Consider the following 20315-nt stretch of genomic DNA (forward strand, 5'->3'; position numbering starts at 1 on the left):
CCTGTGATCTGTCTATATAGGTTGCAACAAGGTTATTTAATGTATATCTTTAGAAGGTTAGTATGAATGAGTCTCTGTGCTTTATCTCTCATAAACAAGCCATTGTGTTAGAAAATAAGTCCCTATTGTGTTACCTACCATTACGTGTGTTTCATATGATTGGATAGAATTATTGTCGATATGTTTTGCTCTATGTGTGATTGGCTGAAACCTAGGCTGAGATGGCTTTATGCTACCCTGTAACGTGACGTTTCCTTGGCATTCCATTTGAATCAGAGAGCTGTGAACATACTGTCTCCATTGTCCTAACAGTGTACTGAGACTCATGTGTGAAATATACAGCTCACGACACTGATTCGGATTGTCCCGTCTCCGTTTGTGTTTGTAAATAGTCTGCCACGGTGAACTAAAGCATGAATTCAGGACTCTTCTGTTGTGGCAAGACCTTTGTGTGACTTTTTAACCCAGGATAGTCCTGGTGTTGTGGTGTGGACACCAGAAGAAGAACAAAGCTTTGGAGAAATGGAGGATGGGTTGGTTGATGTCCCAGTCTTGGCTCTTCTGGACTCAGAGGGGAAATTTGAACTATATGATGTTAAACAGGATCATGCTAAAGGAATTTTGGTGCAAGAGCATGGGAGAACATGGCGGCCTGCGGCTTATTTCTAAGCTGTTAGACCTGGTGGCCGGAGGCCGGCCCCATTGTCTGCAGAACTGTGCTGCCGCAGCTCTGATGGTGGCTAAGGCCAGAGGGCTGACAAGGAGAGGGTATCTGACTGGTTAAGTTTCACATCAGATTAAAACTTTGTTGGCTGAAAGAGCCTCTGAGTGGATGATCAGCGCTCAGTTGTTACAGTGTGAATCTTATTTGGTGGAACAGGAAGATTTAGAATTTGGAAATGGAGAGGGGTTTAACCCAGCCTCCTGTTCAGACAGCCCTGGGGAGAGGGGCCAAGAGGAGACCCATGGCTGTGTTCGGGTGGTTGGCCTCCAGACCCAGGCTGAGGAGGATTTGAGGGATGCTCCCTAGCCTGAGGGAGAAAGTGTTGGTTGATGGGTCTTCAGGGGTGATAGAGAGTAGAGATTTGCAGGACACTCTATCGTGAATGTAAAGCAATTAAAGGAAGGGAGGAGGTTACCACCCACCTAGTGAACGTAGACAGCAGAGCTGTGTGCACTTGTGAAAGCCTGTGAATTATACTGGGACAATACAGTGAATGTTTTTACTGATTCTAAATATGCACATGGGTGATACATGCATTTGGGAGGCCATGGGAAGAAGGAGTTTTATTGGCCTGCAGGGGAAGTATGTTAGCTCATGAGAGTTTGATCTCTCACCTGTTGGAAGTAGTGAGCTTGCCAAAAAGGGTGGCAGCAGTACACATTGCGAGGGAAGGGGGGGGGGGGTTGGGAGGGGGGGTGGCACCAGACAGAGTGCTTGGAGGAGGCAATGGAAGGCTGACTGGCTGATGGAGAAGCTTGGAAAGCTGCATTGTTACCAGGGATCTCTGAGATCATCTCCTTGCTCTCAGTGATTACCGTGATGCCAGAGAATTTTTTCCATCAGAAGAACTTACCTATAAAGAGTAGAGCAGCGGAAAAAGGGGATGACTGGTTTACAAGGGATGGTAAGCAGTGTGACGTGGTTTGAGAGGAAGCAGGTTTTCTGGGATGTGCTGTGGTCACACCAATGGGGTTCAGATTTGAATATTGGCACCTGGTGTGGCCACTGTGGACATTGGATACGCCTCTGAGAACACAGGGGTTAAAAAGCAGAGCACTCCCCTGGGAAGTTCTCTTGGGCTTCTGGTGGGAAGGATTTTGGATCTCTCCCCCATGCCAGCTGCTGCCAGCTGGGCGGGGGAGGGGGGAAGCCATGAGGCCGTGAGGTAGGCCGGGCCTTGGACAGAGATGGGAGGTAGGTCTGGCCCAAGGGCAGAAGAGTGGAAGAGCACCGAGAGGTATTGGGCAGGCCGCCGCCCCCCCCACCCCCCCCCCCCCCGCCGCGAGACAGAGAGAGATACACGGTGCCTGGGACTGTTACTTTGAAATTTGATATCATGTGCTGGCAGCACAGCCTGGCCTGCGGAGAAGTGGGGAGGTTTGCAGTGAAAAGTTGTCCAGCCGCTTGTGGGAGACTCTGGGCAGAGCCCAAGTTTTAACCCCTTTTTTGGACAATGAAAGCTTTACAGAACATTAACCTTTCCTAGAAGAGAGACAGAGTGGAAGATGAAGAAGGAAATGGGCAAGTGTGGTGAAGGTCTGGGCAAGTGAGAGATGTTGGAAGAATAGAGAAGAATCTTAGGTGGGAAGAGATGATGGAGTGGCTTGCTGGACTCTTCTTCTATAGCCATTGACAGAATCATATTCCTTGTGACACAGAGACTGCATCCAGGGGGAGGCAATGCCTCAGAAGCAAGAGGGTTCAGTGTTGGTACCCCTTGGCCCCAGGGGGTGAAATTTGGGGGGGACAGGTGTCCCAAAGTTGAGACTGTGCTCTTTTTGGAACGAGACAAAGCATCCTTAAAAGACAACCTTAGAAGCAGCTCTGGTCCATGTTCAGTGGTGAGAGCACTGGACATGAAAGGAAGAGGTCACGATGGCACAAGAAGGACTCCTCTCCTCTTGATGAACTGAGAACTGATTGTCTGAAGGGTGAGGCTGGACCGAGAGCTGGTGATTTGGAGATTAGATGTATTGGAAATTTGGTGGGGGGAGGAGGAAATGTATTTGTAAGGTTTTTATTTTCCCTGTGTTTCTTTTTACTTGTAGTGTAGTTAATAAAGTTTTCTTTTCTTTATTTCTAAGTGGTGGCCTGCTTTGCTTATTCCTGGTCACATCTCAGATGCAGAAACCAGGGAGAAGGTATTTTCATGGGGCCACTGACATTGCGCCAGCGTCAAACCATGATGCAGTGGATGCCAAAAGTTCTGGCCTTACTGTTGTTAAAACAACTTCATGAAGGGGGTGACTGGGGCTCCCGAGAACTGGCAGAAGCCTTCCTCAAAACATGTGACGCTGAGGGTCCTTTTGGCAAAGCAGGCTTTGGTTGTTTGATTTGTACTAAAACCAATAACAGTGTCACAAAGAAACTTGCCGGGGTGGGGGGGTGGGGAGGTTGGGAGGCCTTGGGTTGTACATCCCTTCCAGAGATGCCAGGTGGATTTTACTGAAATGCCCAGAATGGTAAGATTTGAATAGCATGTCAGTTAACAAGGTGTCCAGAAGCATTTCCAGCCATTTCAGCAACTTCAGGATCTGTTATTAAGGTATTTTTGGAATAAATAATTCCAAGATATAGGATTGTGGAAGCAATAAACTCTGATAGAGGATCTCATTTTACAGGAAAAATTCTTCAAGGATTTATGACTGCTTTAGGGATACAATGGAACCTCCATACCCCCGGCACCCCCAGATTTTGGGCCAGGTTGAAAGGGTGAATGCACAAATAAAGAAACACCACCTGAAGCTGGTGATAGAAACTAAGATGCCATGGGTACTGCTCTTGCTACTGGCTTTGGAAAGAATAAGGGCCAGGGGAGATATTCAATTATCTCCCTTTGAATTGATGTTTGGCATTTCTTACCCTTGTAATTCTCAACTGTGATAAATGAATATGATTTGTGTTAACAATTGTAACTATATTGATATTTTAGAAAATGTTTGTTAAAAAGTAATAGAGGAAAAGCATATATAATTAGTATCACAAAACAGATGTTTTCAGATGTTCATGAGAAAATAGAATGCAACATGTAGTTTGAGATAAATTACATCCCAAAATGGTATAGGCCTCAGGATAATTAGAGAATCGGCCTTGAAATGGACAAAATTGAAATTATTCCAGATATTTATGATAAGGTTTATTTTTGGAATGGGGCACATGTGCAACCTGTGTGGTTGTTCAAAGGACAGTGATGATGAGGAGAAGCCTTTGTCAGATGCAATCACCAAAGAGCCAGAAGCCCCCTTAGAAATAAGCGGAGCATGCGCTATGTAGTACAATGACGTAGATTTCAAGAATCAAAAAAAGGAGGAGATTTAACATTTGAATAGAAGGAGTTTTGGACAACTTTCTTTTGATTCTTGCTAAACACTCTGCAGACCTCCCTGCCTCTTCTAGAACAAGATCGGGGATGTTTTCTGTACTGGCACATTTTCTCCTTGTGAGACATAGTGGAAAAGCTTTTTGCTAAGATGTAGGCAACATGAGACACTAAAGCTACAGAGCTCTCTGAAGCTAAGCGCCAGTCCTGGGTGTCTTTTGGCAGAAGCCGCGCTCCGGAGCGCACCGCAACTGGCACAATGCTCTTCACGCAAAGAAGCCGCTTCTTCGCCTCCAGGAGACGGAGAGAACGGCAGCTTCCGAAAGGCGAAGAACGAAGTCTCACAATATTCTGAATGTTATCTTTTATTGTGTACTTTTATCTACTGCTCTGCTTATATCTACTAGAACCAATTTCAACTTGAAAGAACGTATTGTCACGATCCGCTCATACAAACGATGAGTTTGTATGGTTCGTTAACTGATCTCGGAGTGCAAAACACAACACGAAATGGGGATTGCAGTATCCATCCAAACAAATGCATCTTTATAGAATGACCACGGCAAATGCCTTAAAGGAATTAGTGACAGGAAAAAAATATAAAAGAGAGGGAGAAAGAGAGAGGGAGTATAGCTACCAAACTTAAAAGGACAGAGTCCTGGTAGTCCAGCCAATGGAGTTTGCCTGGTCACATCGGGAAGATCTCCAATCCTGGTTGACTCAAGGTTCTATTATCGTCCGTTGTTGAGAGGGAAACAGAACAGATACAATCAAAAAGAAGTCTATTGAAATGGCTGAGAGTGAACAGATACAATCAAGAAGAAGTCTTTTGAAATGGGTGAGGGGAGAAAAGGTATTGAAGACAGGTACAGACAGTCCATGTTCTCAGCAGGATAAGTCAATATCAGCAGTGAGTGGGACCCACTGTTTCAGGACTGCTTTCTATGGGAAACCAGTCTAGGTCCAGTGAACACATCTGCAGGCAACACTTAGCAGGCATCCTGCTTCAGTCAGACCAGCACCCCCGGATCAGAATTATGGGCATCTTTGTCTCAGTCCTTGGCAGGGGGGCTTCAATCTCCATCCCTCATGGTGGTAGTGAAGCAGATGAAGGATTTTCCGTGGGGGGCTACCAAGTTGCCCCAGCAAGTTCTTCTGGCTGGAAAACTCCTGGGCATTTGTCGTGAAGCAGGTGCAAGCATATAGGGCGTGTCGCCCCTTGGCAGGCTCTGCTAGAAGCAGTCACTGTAGACTGCTGCGAAAAATCACTTGGCAGGCCCAAATTCTGCTCAGACGCCTCAGGATTTTTGGTGTTCATCCACCACTGGCAGGCCAGAATTCCAATCAGGTCCTAAGGGTCCTCATGTCTGTCCTCGGGACGGTTGTGAGGCAAATGAGGGGAACTTCAGACCGTCTTTCACACGTATCAGAAAATCTATTTACTAAAATGGCCAAAAAGAATGTATAACATTTAGAATTAAGAAAATAAAAACCAAAAAAAACAACACCAAAACTTTGGAGCAATGTCATTCTAGCGGATGCCATGTATCTATGAGAAGTACAAAAAACTTCTATTTTCAATTGCAGTTACTAATCATCTGTTTTGAAAACTCTGGCACTTACCTGGTTCCTTTTGAGCTCGTTCAGCTCATTAATCTGGTAAGAAAGCAGTTAAAAATAAACAGAAAAACCTGTGGGTAACAGGATGTCACTCCAGCCATGTTGTAGTAAAGTGTTAGGCCAGCCTTCTGTGTTGTAGAAATATCTATCATGTATGAAAAGCAACGCATAGCACTATCTTATTTTAAACTTTCTCGTTGCTTCTGGCGACCTGAATGATCAAGATGGTTTAAAAAAAAGCAACATCCAGCCCTATAAGATACTCCCCAAACTATTCCAATGGAATAAACTTATCAGATGAAGAGCTCACTATGCAAAAGCTGAATATGATGTCAAGCATGATTTGTTGTGGATTACCATTGTTTGGGATCATTTATCCCTTACCTTCCCATGTAGGTATAGGAAAAAAAAATTAAGTAGCCACAAGGTTTTTACAGGTGTTCTTGTATTTTGGGATAGTAAGGATTTAGGGTAGTGAACAAATCTATGGTGAGTTTCACTATTGACTTTATTGCTTTTTCACTTTGAATTAACTGCTTTGCATTTCAGCTTACTCATCAGTATAATGAGAAGAATAGTATCTTCCCTCCTGCCCAAAAGATGTTTAATTTTGCCTAAGTGATGTCATGGACCTTCGACACAAAAAACATAGTGATTGAAAGGAAGTATTGGCATGCCACAAGGTAACTGTAGTGAGCTGTGTTTCCTCCTCAGCTTCACTGTTCTGCTCTGATTGTAGGATTTTAATTATCAGATCCAAAACTTTGTTTTAGCATCATCTGGTGACATATCTCAATAGAGCAGTGTCATAGGGTGACTTTATGATGCTTGTATGCCCAGCCATCTGTTCTGTTTATGCTGGATATTATAATCTGTGCCTTCAAGACTGTTCTGAGACCCAAGGTGGGAGAAGAAGAAGCATGGAGTTTGTTATCAGAGGCTGCACTCACTTCTCTAAAAGCAACACTCCTCCACATTCTGCCCTGGACTGTGTTGTCTGGGCACTGATGGAGCAGAACAGAGCGTTCCTTTGCTTTGTACTTGGTTTAGATAGCTGAGGCAGAGTTTTCCCTGGACTGTGTTTTTCTTTCCCTTTTATTGGAACTGTTCCAACCTGCTCCAGACTGGGGACCTGGGGAGCACCAAGAGCTTGCACTTTGTGGCCTATGGGGGCCTGCTCTGGGCAGCAGCCCTTCCCAGTGCTGGAGGAAATGATCACAGAGCGACCACCCACTGGAGAGACTTTCTAAATTTGTCGTCTCTTCAGAGTAGCAAATGAGTTTTGTCATCTGGTATTGTTCATTTTTTGTGTGTGCTTTGCCTGTTCAATAAACAGGTTTTTTCCACTTCTCTCAGAGGAAAATTTTCCCAGTCTGGTTGGAGGGAGGGGCCGTGTGGGTGGGCTTTCTGGAGGGCCCCCTTTTGGAGATTTTCTGCCAAATTTGCCCTATACCAGGACAAGTAGGATGTGCGACTTAGAGAACGATGGAATCACTTTGGTTGGAAAAGACCTTTAAGAATATTGAATCTAAATGTAATTAGCAAATGCAACCATCAAGAAATGTTTTATTGTTTGAAGAGAAGACGGTTTATGTGGTAAGCTTTGCAAGTATTTGTGTCATTACAAGCACACATGTCCAATGCATTAGATGGGTATAGTGTGAGAAACCTGTGTAAATCAACAGAATGATTCTCAGGGTAGGATATTTGCATGTTTCATCCTTCTTCCTGACTTCTTCAGATGAATTATTTTTATAAACTAATGACTGTAATTGTTACTCTTTTGACAGTTCTTAGTGAATTACTGACATTTTTGGCATAGGAATGCCAAATGGCTTGATTCACCTAGTTTTTCAGATAAAGACCAAGATTTAGTGTTGCTGGAGGCAGAAATATTTAAATACTCCAGCCTCCTTCTTAGTACCTAATTTCTATTACAAAATCAGTGCACAATCTTGTCCCTTAAGGTCCAGCTGTCAGCCAGCTGAGCTAGCTCAGTTTATACCAACAGGGTGACATTAGTACGGCTCATGTGATGCTGCGCACAGAAGCCCTCAGTGTGCAGCTATAGCATGCAGTAATTCCATGCAGTTGGTCAATCCCAGGGCTGATTTTGGATCACCAGAAGAGTAGAACCAGAAAGATTTAATGGAGACGTCTCTGGAGGAAGTGGCCTAAAGAAGACAGCAGAAATCCTGTTTGTGTGTTTGTACATATAATTTAAATGCCATTTACAGAAAAAGATCTTCAAATCTATCTAACTCTTTCTGCAAATTATTTGTCAACTATATGCATTACATGGACAGTTTCACTGAGCATCTAAAATACAGCTGCGTTTAAGTGGATTGAATCGGGGTTGGGAAGATTTTCAGGAATAGCTGACATCCAAGTCCTGCAGAAATTTATCTATTTTTTTATTTCCAGATGCTTTTAAATAGAATGGATGACTATTTAGCTACCTAATATTTTTAATTGGAAATACAAAGAAAATTTTAAACTCACATCTTTTATATCTTGAATTTTTTTTGTTTTGTTTATTTCCTGGTTTCCAATTCAGTTATACAAATCAGATGACTAGGTAATGAGAACTCATGCTGTATAAAAATATTTAACGCTATATTTCCAAGTTTAGGCTATTTTTTTCCTGGAACTGTTTAAAAACAAAACCAAAACGCCTATCTGGTTTATCTCTTCCCTACACTCATTATTATATGAAATTATTTTAAATAGTATATTTTGACTTTACATGGTGCAATTATATTCAGAAATTAAAGGCTCTATTGTTAGATTGTTTACATAGTTTTCTGGCTATTCTAACTTTCCACAACCGCTCTTTGCAGCTCTATATTTTTGCAGTAAGGCATCACAGGGGTCTGTGAGAAGTTTTAATGTGAAGCAGAACTAACATGCAAAATATAGGTGACATACTCAACACATTTCACTTCAGAAAGTTACAGTAATGCTTAGATGGGATGAAATAGGAAATAAATAAACTTAACACAACATTTCTAAATCTTGGAAATCTATTACCTGAACTTTGAGTCAGTTTGCAGGACTGTAGAAATGCAAACATGAAGTCCAAGGAATAGAGCAGAAGGTGTAGTGGGCAGGGGTACAGAAGATTGCTCTGAAGGATATTGTAAGCAAGATTGCATCCCATAAAGATAGCAGCTGCTTCTACTGGTGCAAACATAGAGAATCTGTGCCACCAACCTAGTTTTCTGGGGGCATTTGACCTGTACACTCTTGAGGGCTTGCAGATGTGAATGAATCCATCCTTTGATCTTTATTTTCTTTTGAATGTCTATGACCTGATCTGGTATTGTGTATTGTTTTATAAACAGACATGTTTCAACTCTTTGAAAGCAGTAGTTGAAAGGGAGGTTGCAGTTATGAGTTGACTGTCAAAAGAATTTTCTGGTTTAAGCAAAATATCAATTGAAACATTCAATCCACTCCTATGATACAGATTCATTTTGAATTTACTGGGATATTTGCACTAGTGTTATACCACATGTGCAATAAATATGACTTGCTTGGTTTCTAATGATGATAATGGTCTTCTTTGTATTACTATAAGGATTGAATCTACCATCATTATTTTCCTATTACTATTGTGCTGTAAAGGAAAAATGGTTTTGCATTAACTGAGGAGTAAAATTCATGTATTTGGATCATTCTTGCAGGTAGTCCTCAATTCTGAAAATACCTCTCAGGAGCTGCATCAAACGAGAAAGCTAGACAGATGGCAGAATGCAGAACCTGCCATTTAGGACCAACTACAAAATAACACCCAAGAAATTCTTCATGGATGCTGCATAAGTACAAAGACGCCATTATTTAAAGTTGAAAAATAGTCAATGTGAAACCTGTTTGATGAATAAAAAACTATGCTAATCAAAATACTACAGTGCCAAGTGTGCTACAAGGCATTTTTGTAAGTAACATCATTCCCAGCATGAAAAAATACTATTTTTATTGTAGATTGTTTAAGAGTGCAAAACAGTTTGAAAAAAATGCTTTCTTTTTCTGTTAATAAGAACAGTGTATCATTCTGAGAGATACTGTAAACAGGTTTTTGAAAACAATGTTATTTTAAGATAATTTCTATTCATAAATACTTGACATGAAAAAATTTGATTTGCTGTTAATCCTGAAGACTCTTAAAGGAAAACATCTTTGTTGCATTCTCTTCTCACTAGTACAGGAGCTCAGTCCTACCTGCATTCTAATGCTTTTTTATGTTCCTGATGGCACAGCTTAGACATCCTTGTCTCCACTACCATCATGATTTCCATATCAAGTGATGAGAATTTTTGTTCATGACTGGTGAAGTTAAGTGTCATAACATTTATGTCACATCAACCTGAAGTCTCTTTTTCAAAAGGAATCTCTTCCTTCCTAATGAAAACCATTGGCAATAGCAAACCTACTCAACTTTTCAGGAAGTGAAATAATACACCTGCACTGTACAATTTCCTCAGGTATTTTTTCACCAGAAGAAGAAAACTGCTGCTTTCTTCTTCTTCTATCACCTTAGACTTACTTTATTCAAAATCACTTTACACCTTTGAATTTCTATTTATAGCTAATTCCTTTCACAGTGTGCTATAGCATATGTATTTTAAAAGGCCAGTTGTACATATTCAAATGGCTTACTTCTATTCTAGTAAGAAATGGCTGTACTTTATATTAAGAAAACAAAAAGGTGCAGTAATATTTTATCTTATACAAAATTTTAAAAAACTATTAAAATTATACCAGTAAATGATGTCTGTATGACTGTGGTAGGAGGTTTTTACCAGAACAATGTGCAGTTCTTCCCAATTCAATTTTTCCCTCCGATTACTTTGTACATAAATATTTTTACAGTCTTTTAATAGTGGCATGTTATTACTGGGGATAGAGTATTGCCCTGCGAGCATTGGAATTCACTCAATTGTAGTTGTGTTCAAATTTGCTGATGGGACAAGTATTTTTGCTGAACATACTTCAGCAAGCAAGAGACCTTTTTAGTCATTAGATGCTATGAGTCCCAGAAGAAGATCAATGAGGTGATGACATGCATTGTGTTCTGAAGAGAGATCAAAAACTTATTTCTGGGGTCACCCCCTCTTGGTAGAGAAAGCGCACAGAGGGCTTTGAAGCAGCACTTTCACCCTCTTTGCATTCACTAGTAAATCTGAGACAGAGCTTGCCCCAAGGTTTGTGCAAAAATACTCTTTTGATGCAATTGTTAACCAGACAATATCTCTGGGAAGATTTGCAGTGGCAGAAAGCAAGCCCTTCCTGGGAAATCTACTGAAATGGTTCAGATGCTATTCCCATTCATTGTTGCTAACCTCTGCTGTCTAGCTGTCAGATAGGTTTAGGACCATGTTGAAATAATTCTAAACAATGTATTGATGCTGCAATATTGAGCAAACATAGGTATTTTCCATAGGTGTCAGGGAAAAATATTTCTATAGGTAAATATGATAGAAAACAATACCAACATGGCAGGAAAAAAAATACAATAGAATAAAGATGCCCAGAATTCTTATTTTGAACTTACACAGAGTCAGTAATTTTTAAAGTAGGTTGTGAAACTTATTAAGGGGTAGGAGTACATTCCACACGACTGCTCCACAAGTTCATCTTTCCAACTTACAAAAAACATAGTATTAAAAGAAAAATATTCTGCCTTGTAGAAATGTAACCCATTAGTAATTTTTTCAAAGGTGGAATTAGATCAAGTATTCCTACAAGGCAGTAGTAGTACTACGAAAAGCCTTTTGGCATCTATTTAATTACAGGAAAATTGAGAAAGCAGAAGAATGTCTTTCCCTGGTGCAAGCTGTACTTCTATTTGCTAGTGCTGCTTCAACATTGTCTGAAGAAAACGTGTCAAAGTAAGACTATTGTATACAAGCAACTCTAACTGTAATCCATTCCAGCCAATTTTAACTAGCAAGTATGAGACACACACTGTAGTTGAATATTCTAAGGCATAGACAGAGTATTCCATCACTAAGAAATGGGGACTATGAACAAAGGAGCAAATGCAGGTGAATTTCAAGGAAGGAAATTAGTGGAGAGCTAACTGCAATCCCTCGACTTTACAAGGAATGATGTCCGGTAATCCCAACCAGAAACATACAGAACTCCATTTTCAAATGGGTTGCCATCTATGGTCCTCTGTTCTTCCTAGATGAAGGAACTGTGTTTTGAATCAATCTTCAAGATGGGATGGCTAAAGACCTTAGATGCCTCCAATTTTATTTTATTTTTTTTTCCAGAAGCAACTGTCTCCAAACCTCTCTAAAGCTGACTTTTTCCCTTAAGATGCCATCATTTAAAAGAGCACCTTTTCATTTACCGGGGTATTCCAAATATCATTTACAAATTTAGACTCTTTAGAGTCACACTTTTCCTAGTAATCTTTCATTTTTTACAGCAAAGAAGACAAGAGAGCACAGCTCTTTCTGGAATATCTTGAACAAATGCTCTTGCTTATGTTCTAATCATTCGCTTCACCACAGTACCTAACAATGAAGACAAGGTTGTGAAGGCATTACGAGTAGTATTAGATGGCAATGGATGGGTGTGATTTCTCAAGTAGAATTTGTATCACATAGATGATACTTGGCAAACAGCAAATGAAGGGATTTTCTTCAGCTCTCGGACTGATGTTACATGTGGGTAATTTTAAAAAATTATAAGAAGAAGGATATTTTTTAACATGTGAATTTAATTACACCCCTACCATGGACATCTGAATCTTATGAATAGACAGTGTCTGATTTAGAAAGAATAAAAAAATTATTAGAGTTTAAAGAAACATAGGATCATAAACTTTTTGCTGATGGAACATAGCCCATTCTTTGGTTGAAATGAAGCAGGTAGACAGGACATATGAAATATGTTTTTTGTGGATCAAACATTTATTTTCTAAAGTGATGCTGACAGATGGTGAACTCACCAACTTAGATATTGCCAGTAGACAAGGTTGCATAACTTGCTCCATCAAGTTATGCCTTGGAATCATCATCCAAGGGGATTTTCCCTGCATCTGTGAAAATGTGCCTACCTTTTTCACAATATTTTTGCAGCAGCATTGTTAGGCCTGATCAGCTGGTATGGAGTGTGAATTAGCAGCAGCAAGGTGACTGGCCAGGAGAATTTGCTTCAATGGATTTTGATCTCCTGGACACTTTGAAGATCTGCTTCAGCCCTGTTTGTCAAACACCACCTTTAAAGGGTGCTAAACAATTGTTCAGGCTATGGATCACATGAAGAAATACTTTCTGGTGTCCGTACTGGGCCATATGCTCTTTATTCTCTCCCTCAACTTCTCCATCACCTCTCATCTCTTTCACATGAGCTATCTTCAAGGTCCACAGGCTACTTTTCACAGAATCTTCAGGCCTGATGCAGTAAGAATGACGAATAGAACACAGCTGGGATCAACTTTCAAATTTGGATAAAATGCGTTCTGCACACAAATCCAATGAGAAGGTGTTCCCCCAATGCCCTGAAAAACATGCACTAGTACTAGTGTTCTACATAAAATGCAATGTAGTCTGAAATAAAAACATTTTTCTGAGAGCGCCTGAGAGATTTGTATGAAGCACAGGTATTTTACATATACAATTTTGAATATCAGGAAAAAGAAAACAGCAAGTTTTTCATTTTACTGGTTTTAATTTTCAGTTCCGTGCACTTTTTCAACAATTGTCAGCTCAAATGCCCATCAACATCTTTTAGTCATCTGTAAGTCAGTATTCATATAAAATGTGCTTCAAATCAAAAGAATTTCAAATTTGCACTCCAAGTTTCTGTGCCTAGATTTATGATTTCCTACACATATTAGATGAAAGGAAGGCCTTTTTTACTGTGGGAGTGCTGGAACACTGGAACAGGTTGCCCAGAGAAGTTGTGGGTGTCCCATCCCTGAAAGTATTCAAGGTCAGGTTGAGCAGCAACAAAGGAGACTCTTGATGGTAGAGAAACAAAGTTGGACTATAGAAGAAACTGGGATTGAAGTATAGGAGCAAGTTTCCTTTTAGCTCTTGGGATAAATTCAAAGTTGTACAAAATTGCATTTATCTGTGATTTTCACTACTGTAACAGAAAGGTTAATGAAAACTATGCATAAGATATCAAATTTTAAAATATATGGGATGGGTTACAACATGAGACAGTATCTAAGAGAAAATCTCTGTATTTCAACACTTCATTACATTAGGATTTCATGAAGTGGCAAAGAAGTCAGCAAAATGTCATTCAGGACATTATTTACTGTTGTTCAGCCTGGCCATTAGTAGGAATTAGTGTTTGAACTAATGTAGATATACCACACACACTTTCCATTCACTGAAAAATTACTCTTTACAACCAATAAGCAATGAAGATCACAATCGATTCAAAGCATCATAAAAAGTAAAGTATTTTGTTGTAAATGATCTGTGATTAAAATTCTTCTTCCACATTAGCGAGGGACAAATCAATTCTTCTGTATTATGTGGTTTAAAATGGTATCAACCAATGTTTTCTGCTGAAAAGATATCATCTAATTTTTTTCTGTTTTTAGAAGAAAATATTCCTAGCCATGCAGCAGATAGGAATTAAGTAATTTTAAAGAAACAAATGAAATGAAAATATTCTGCAAATATAATTAAATGAAAACTTCTGTTTTAAATAGCAGGTAGATATTAACCAGAATTTTTGTACCAGTTGTTTCAATTATTATACCTGCTATTTTGCCCATGAAGTGAGGTATTTAGTGTTTCTGTCTTTTTCAAGGTGTTCATATCTGCTAGGCTGATCTCTGTGTGTGCCTAGGTGTGTGTGGAATGGGGTGCATGTGAAGGGGAGTGTGTATGTTTGCTTAACGCTTGCAGTGGCAGATTCCTACCTCAGCTCCACATTTTGTTTTAGAAACTTCGCAGAGAGTGGATATGAAGTTTACTATCAGGAGATTAATTCCCAAGGAGATCGATTCCCAAACCATCCATTTTACTCTACCTTATAGATCATATGCTTTGTTGCGTATTTTATCAAATATACTTTCAAGCCACATGGAGGAATAAGAATGTGGAGAATTCCTCCAACTTTTATGCAAATAGATTTTTAAGAAAATCATTATTTCTCTTTTAAATACATCCGGGACAGGCATGATGGTGGTGTCAACTTGTTGGATATTTTGCTGCTGGGAGAAGTTGTACAAAAGGGTTGGTTTTTAACAATTGGCCAGTTACAGAATCAAGTGCAGGAATACATTTGAAATTCAACTTGGGTTTCCTTTTTCTGGCAGACTATTTCTAGAACTAGCATGCAGACTCAAGCTGACTCTTGTTCTCTGGTTTTGTTTCTTTCCTATTTTCTTGGCTGCTTAGTCACTACCTACACAGTTTTAGAACTTTTTTCCCAACTAAAATCGTTTCATACTCTGATGATTATGATAGATTATTTACAAGGAATTTTTAAAATCTTTGTGAGAGTTAAGAAAGACTTAGGTCTTTTTCTTCCCTTATCAATATTGTAATGAAATTGCTAAATAAAGACCGACTCCTTATTTTTAATTTGAACATGTAGTAGAAAATTGCCACACAGTAGTGCATTTTGTGGACCAATATTTGCCATTCTGATGTAAGTTGTCACTTCTTAACAATATATATTCTGTGACTATGTTGACAACATTTTGGTGAAGATCCTAACTGGTCTTAAAAAAACACAGGGAGAAATCTGCGCAGCCAGTGTCAGTCTTAGGCACGTGTATCAGAAGAAATTTATATCCCTGGGGAATTTCCCATGAAAGGGATTCAGTTATGGAAGAGACAATTATCCGAGAGTTTTATATGCTGCTTGAACACTACTTAAGGACCATTAAAACCAGGCCAATTTGGATCTCTCTCTGCACAGAACTCCGGCATGCCAGTACTTGAAATGCATCTCTAAATGCAACATTATGTTCGCAGCTTGCAAACTGATAGAAAACAGTACCTTAGTACTCTCCTGCCCTTTCCAATCACATTAATATTCGATTGGAAGGTGTTTTGGCCAACTTTCTTTTTCTTCCTACAAAACGCTCTGCAGACCTCTGTGCAACATCTAGAACATCATCAGAGATGTTTTCTGTACTGGCACAGTTTCCCCTTGCAAGACATAGCGGAAAAGCTTATTCCTAAGACGAAGGAAAGAGAGAGAGACGCAAAAGAGACGCTAAAGACAGAGGTACGGAGCTCCCCAGAGCTTAGTGCCGCTGCTGGGAGCCTTTGGGCAGAAGCAGCGCTAAGGAGAGCACTGTGAGCGGCACAATCGTCTTTGCTCGAAGGAGCCGCTTCTTCGCCTCCGGGAGCCGGAGAGAGCGGCAGCTTTGGAAAGGTGAAGAAGGAAGCTGTACAACACTGGGATTGTGTGCGCAGCTTGCCAACTGATAGAAAACAGTACCTTACCACTTTTCTGACTTTTCCAATCACATGAAAATTCGATTGGAAGCTGTTTTGGAAAACTTCTCATCTTGTCAAAAACTTGGCAGACCTCCGTGCAACGTCCAGAACACGATGGGAGATGTTTTCTGTGCTCCCGCAGGTTTTCATTGCCAGACATAGTGGAAAAGCTTTCTGCTAAGATGTAGACTACAAAAGACGCTAAAGACGAAGGTACGATGCTCTCCGGAGCTAACAGCCGCTCCCGGGCGTCCTTCGGCAGAAGCCGCGCTAAGGAGAGCACTGTGAACAGTACAATCGTCTTTGCGCGAAGAAGCCGATTCCTCGGCTCCGGGAGCCGGAGAGAGCGGCAGCATCGGAAAGGTGAAGAAGGAAGCTGTACAACACTGGGATTGTGTGCGCAGCTTGCCAACTGATAGAAAACAGTACCTTACCACTTTCCTGACTTTTCCAATCACATGAATATTCGATAAGAAGGTGTTTTGGACAACTTCTCATCTTGTCAAAAACTTGGCAGACATCCGTGCAACGTCCAGAACACGATGGGAGATGTTTTCTGTGCTCCCGCAGGTTTTCCTTACCAGACAGAGTGGAAAAGCTTTCTGCTAAGATGTAGACCACAAAAGACGCTAAAGATGAAGGTACGATGCTCTCCAGAGCTAAGCGCCGCTCCCGGGCTTCTTTCGGCACAAGCTGAGTAAAGGAGAGCACTGTGAGCGGTACAATCGTCTTTGCGCGAAGAAGCCGCTTCTTCGGCTCCAGGAGCCGGAGAGAGCGGCAGCATCGGAAAGGTGAAGAAGGAAGCTGTACAACACTGGGATTGTGTGCGCAGCTTGCCAACTGATAGAAAACAGTACCTTACATTTTCCTGACGTTTCCAATCACATGAATATTCGATAAGAAGCTGTTTTGGACAGCTATACTTTTCTTTATGCCCAACACTTGGCAGACCTCCGTGCAACGTCCAGAACACGATGGGAGATGTTTTCTGCGCTCCCGCAGGTTTTCCTTGCCAGACAGAGTGGAAAAGCTTTCTGATAGGATGTAGACCACAAAAGACGCTAAAGACGAAGGTACGATGCTCTCCGGAGCTAAGCGCCGCTCCCGGGCTTCTTTCGGCAGAAGCGGCGCTAAAGAGAGCACTGTGAGCGGTACAATCGTCTTTGCGTGAAGAAGCCGCTTCTTCGGCTCCGGGAGCCGGAGAGAGCGGCAGCATCGGAAAGGTGAAGAAGGAAGCTGTACAACACTGGGATTGTGTGCGCAGCTTGCCAACTGATAGAAAACAGTACCTTACACTTTCCTGACGTTTCCAATCACATGAATATTCGATAAGAAGCTGTTTTGGACAGCTTTTCTTTTCTTTATGCCAAACACTCGGCAGACCTCCGTGCAACGTCCAGAACACGATGGGAGATGTTTTCTGTGCTCCCGCAAGATTTCCTTGCCAGACAGAGTGGAAAAGCTTTCTGCTAGGATGTAGACCACAAAAGACGCTAAAGACGAAGGTACGATGCTCTCCGGAGCTAAGAGCCGCTCCCGGGCTTATTTCGGCACAAGCTGCGCTAAGGAGAGCACTGTGAGCGGTACAATCGTCTTTGCGCGAAGAAGCCGATTCTTCGGCTTTGGTAGCCAGAGAGAGCGGCAGCATCGGAAAGGTGAAGAAGGAAGCTGTACAACACTGGGATTGTGTGCGCAGCTTGCCAACTGATAGAAAACAGTACCTTACACTTTCCTGACGTTTCCAATCACATGAATATGCGATAAGAAGCTGTTTTGGACAGCTTTTCTTTTCTTTATGCCAAACACTTGGCAGACCTCCGTGCAACGTCCAGAACACGATGGGAGATGTTTTCTGTGCTCCCGCAGGTTTTCCTTGCCAGACAGAGTGGAAAAGCTTTCTGCTAGGATGTAGACCACAAAAGACGCTAAAGATGAAGGTACGATGCTCTCCGGAGCTAAGCGCCGCTGCTGGGCTTCTTTCGGCACAAGCTGCGCTAAGGAGAGCACTGTGACCGGTACAATCGTCTTTGCGCAAAGAAGCCGCTTCTTCGGCTCCGGGAGCCGGAGAGAGCGGCAGCATCGGAAAGGTGAAGAAGGAAGTTGTACAACACTGGGATTGTGTGCGCAGCTTGCCAACTGATAGAAAACAGTACCTTACACTTTCCTGACGTTTCCAATCACATGAATATTCGATAGGAAGCTGTTTTGGACAGCTTTTCTTTTCTTTATGCCAAACACTTGGCAGACCTTCGTGCAATGTCCAGAACACGATGGGAGATGTTTTCTGTGCTCCCGAAGGTTTTCCTTGCCAGACAGAGTGGAAAAGCTTTCTGCTAGGATGTAGACCACAAAAGACGCTAAAGACGAAGGTACGATGCTCTCCGGAGCTAAGCGCCGCTCCCGGGCTTCTTTCGGCAGCAGCGGCGCTAAGAGAGCACTGTGAGCGGTACAATCGTCTTTGCGCGAAGAAGCCGCTTCTTCGGCTCCGGGAGCCGGAGAGAGCGGCAGCATCGGAAGGGTTAAGAAGGAAGCTGTACAACACTGGGATTATGTGCGCAGCTTGCCAACTGATAGAAAACAGTACCTTACACTTTCCTGACGTTTCCAATAACATGAATATTCGATAAGAAGCTGTTTTGGACAGCTTTTCTTTTCTTTATGCCAAACACTTGGCAGACCTTCGTGCAATGTCCAGAACACGATGGGAGATGTTTTCTGTGCTCCCGCAGGTTTTCCTTGCCAGACAGAGTGGAAAAGCTTTCTGCTAGGATGTAGACCACAAAAGACGCTAAAGACGAAGGTACGATGCTCTCCGGAGCTAAGCGCCGCTCCCGGGCTTATTTCGGCAGAAGCGGCGCTAAGAGAGCACTGTGAGCGGTACAATCGTCTTTGCGCGAAGAAGGCGCATCTTCGGCTCCGGGAGCCGGAGAGAGCGGCAGCATCGGAAAAGTGAAGAAGGAAGCTGTACAACACTGGGATTGTGTGTGCAACTTGCCAACTGATAGAAAACAGTACCTTACACTTTCCTGAAGTTTCTAATCACATGAATATTCGATAAGAATCTGTTTGGACAGCTTTTCTTTTCTTTATGCCAAACACTTGGCAGACCTCCGTGCAACGTCCAGAACACGATGGGAGATTTTTTCTGCGCTCCCGCAGGTTTTCCTTGCCAGACAGAGTGGAAAAGCTTTCTGCTAGGATGTAGACCACAAAAGACGCTAAAGATGAAGGTACGATGCTCTCCGGAGCTAAGAGCCGCTCCCGGGCTTATTTCGGCACAAGCTGCGCTAAGGAGAGCACTGTGAGCGGTACAATCGTCTTTGCGCGAAGAAGCCGCTTCTTCGGCTCTGGGAGCTGGAGAGAGCGGCAGCATCGGAAAGGTGAAGAAGGAAGCTGTACAACACTGGGATTGTGTGCGCAGCTTGCCAACGGATAGAAAACAGTACCTTACACTTTCCTGACGTTTCCAATCACATGAATATTCGATAGAAAGTTATTTTGGACAACTTTTTTTTCCTTTATGCCAAACACTCGGCAGACCTCCGTGCAACGTCCAGAACACGATGGGAGATGTTTTCTGCGCTCTTGCAGGTTTTCCTTGCCAGACAGATTGGAAAAGCTTTCTGCTAGGATGTAGACCACAAAAGACGCTAAAGACGAAGGTACGATGCTCTCCGGAGCTAAGCGCCGCTCCCGGGCTTCTTTCGGTAGAAGCGGCGCTAAGACAGCACTGTGAGCGGTACAATCGTCTTTGCGCGAAGAAGGCGCTTCTTCGGCTCCGGGAGCCGGAGAGAGCGGCAGCATCGGAAAAGTGACGAAGGAAGCTGTACAACACTGGGATTGTGTGCGCAGCTTGCCAACTGATAGAAAACAGTACCTTACACTTTCCTGACATTTCCAATCACATGAATATTCGATAAGAATCTGTTTGGACAGCTTTTCTTTTCATTATGCCAAACACTTGGCAGACCTCCGTGAAACGTGCAGAGTACGATGGGAGATTTTTTCTGCGCTCCCGCAGGTTTTCCTTGCCAGACAGAGTGGAAAAGCTTTCTGCTAGGATGTAGACCACAAAAGACGCTAAAGACGAAGGTACGATGCTCTCCGGGGCTAAGAGCCGCTCCCGGGCTTCTTTCGGCAGAAGCGGCGCTAAGAGAGCACTGTGAGCGGTACAATCGTCTTTGCGCGAAGAAGCCGCTTCTTCGGCTCCGGGAGCCGGAGA

The sequence above is a fragment of the Ammospiza caudacuta genome, chromosome 1 (genome assembly GCF_027887145.1).
Source record: "Ammospiza caudacuta isolate bAmmCau1 chromosome 1, bAmmCau1.pri, whole genome shotgun sequence".
In the NCBI taxonomy this organism is placed as follows: Eukaryota; Metazoa; Chordata; class Aves; order Passeriformes; family Passerellidae; genus Ammospiza; species Ammospiza caudacuta.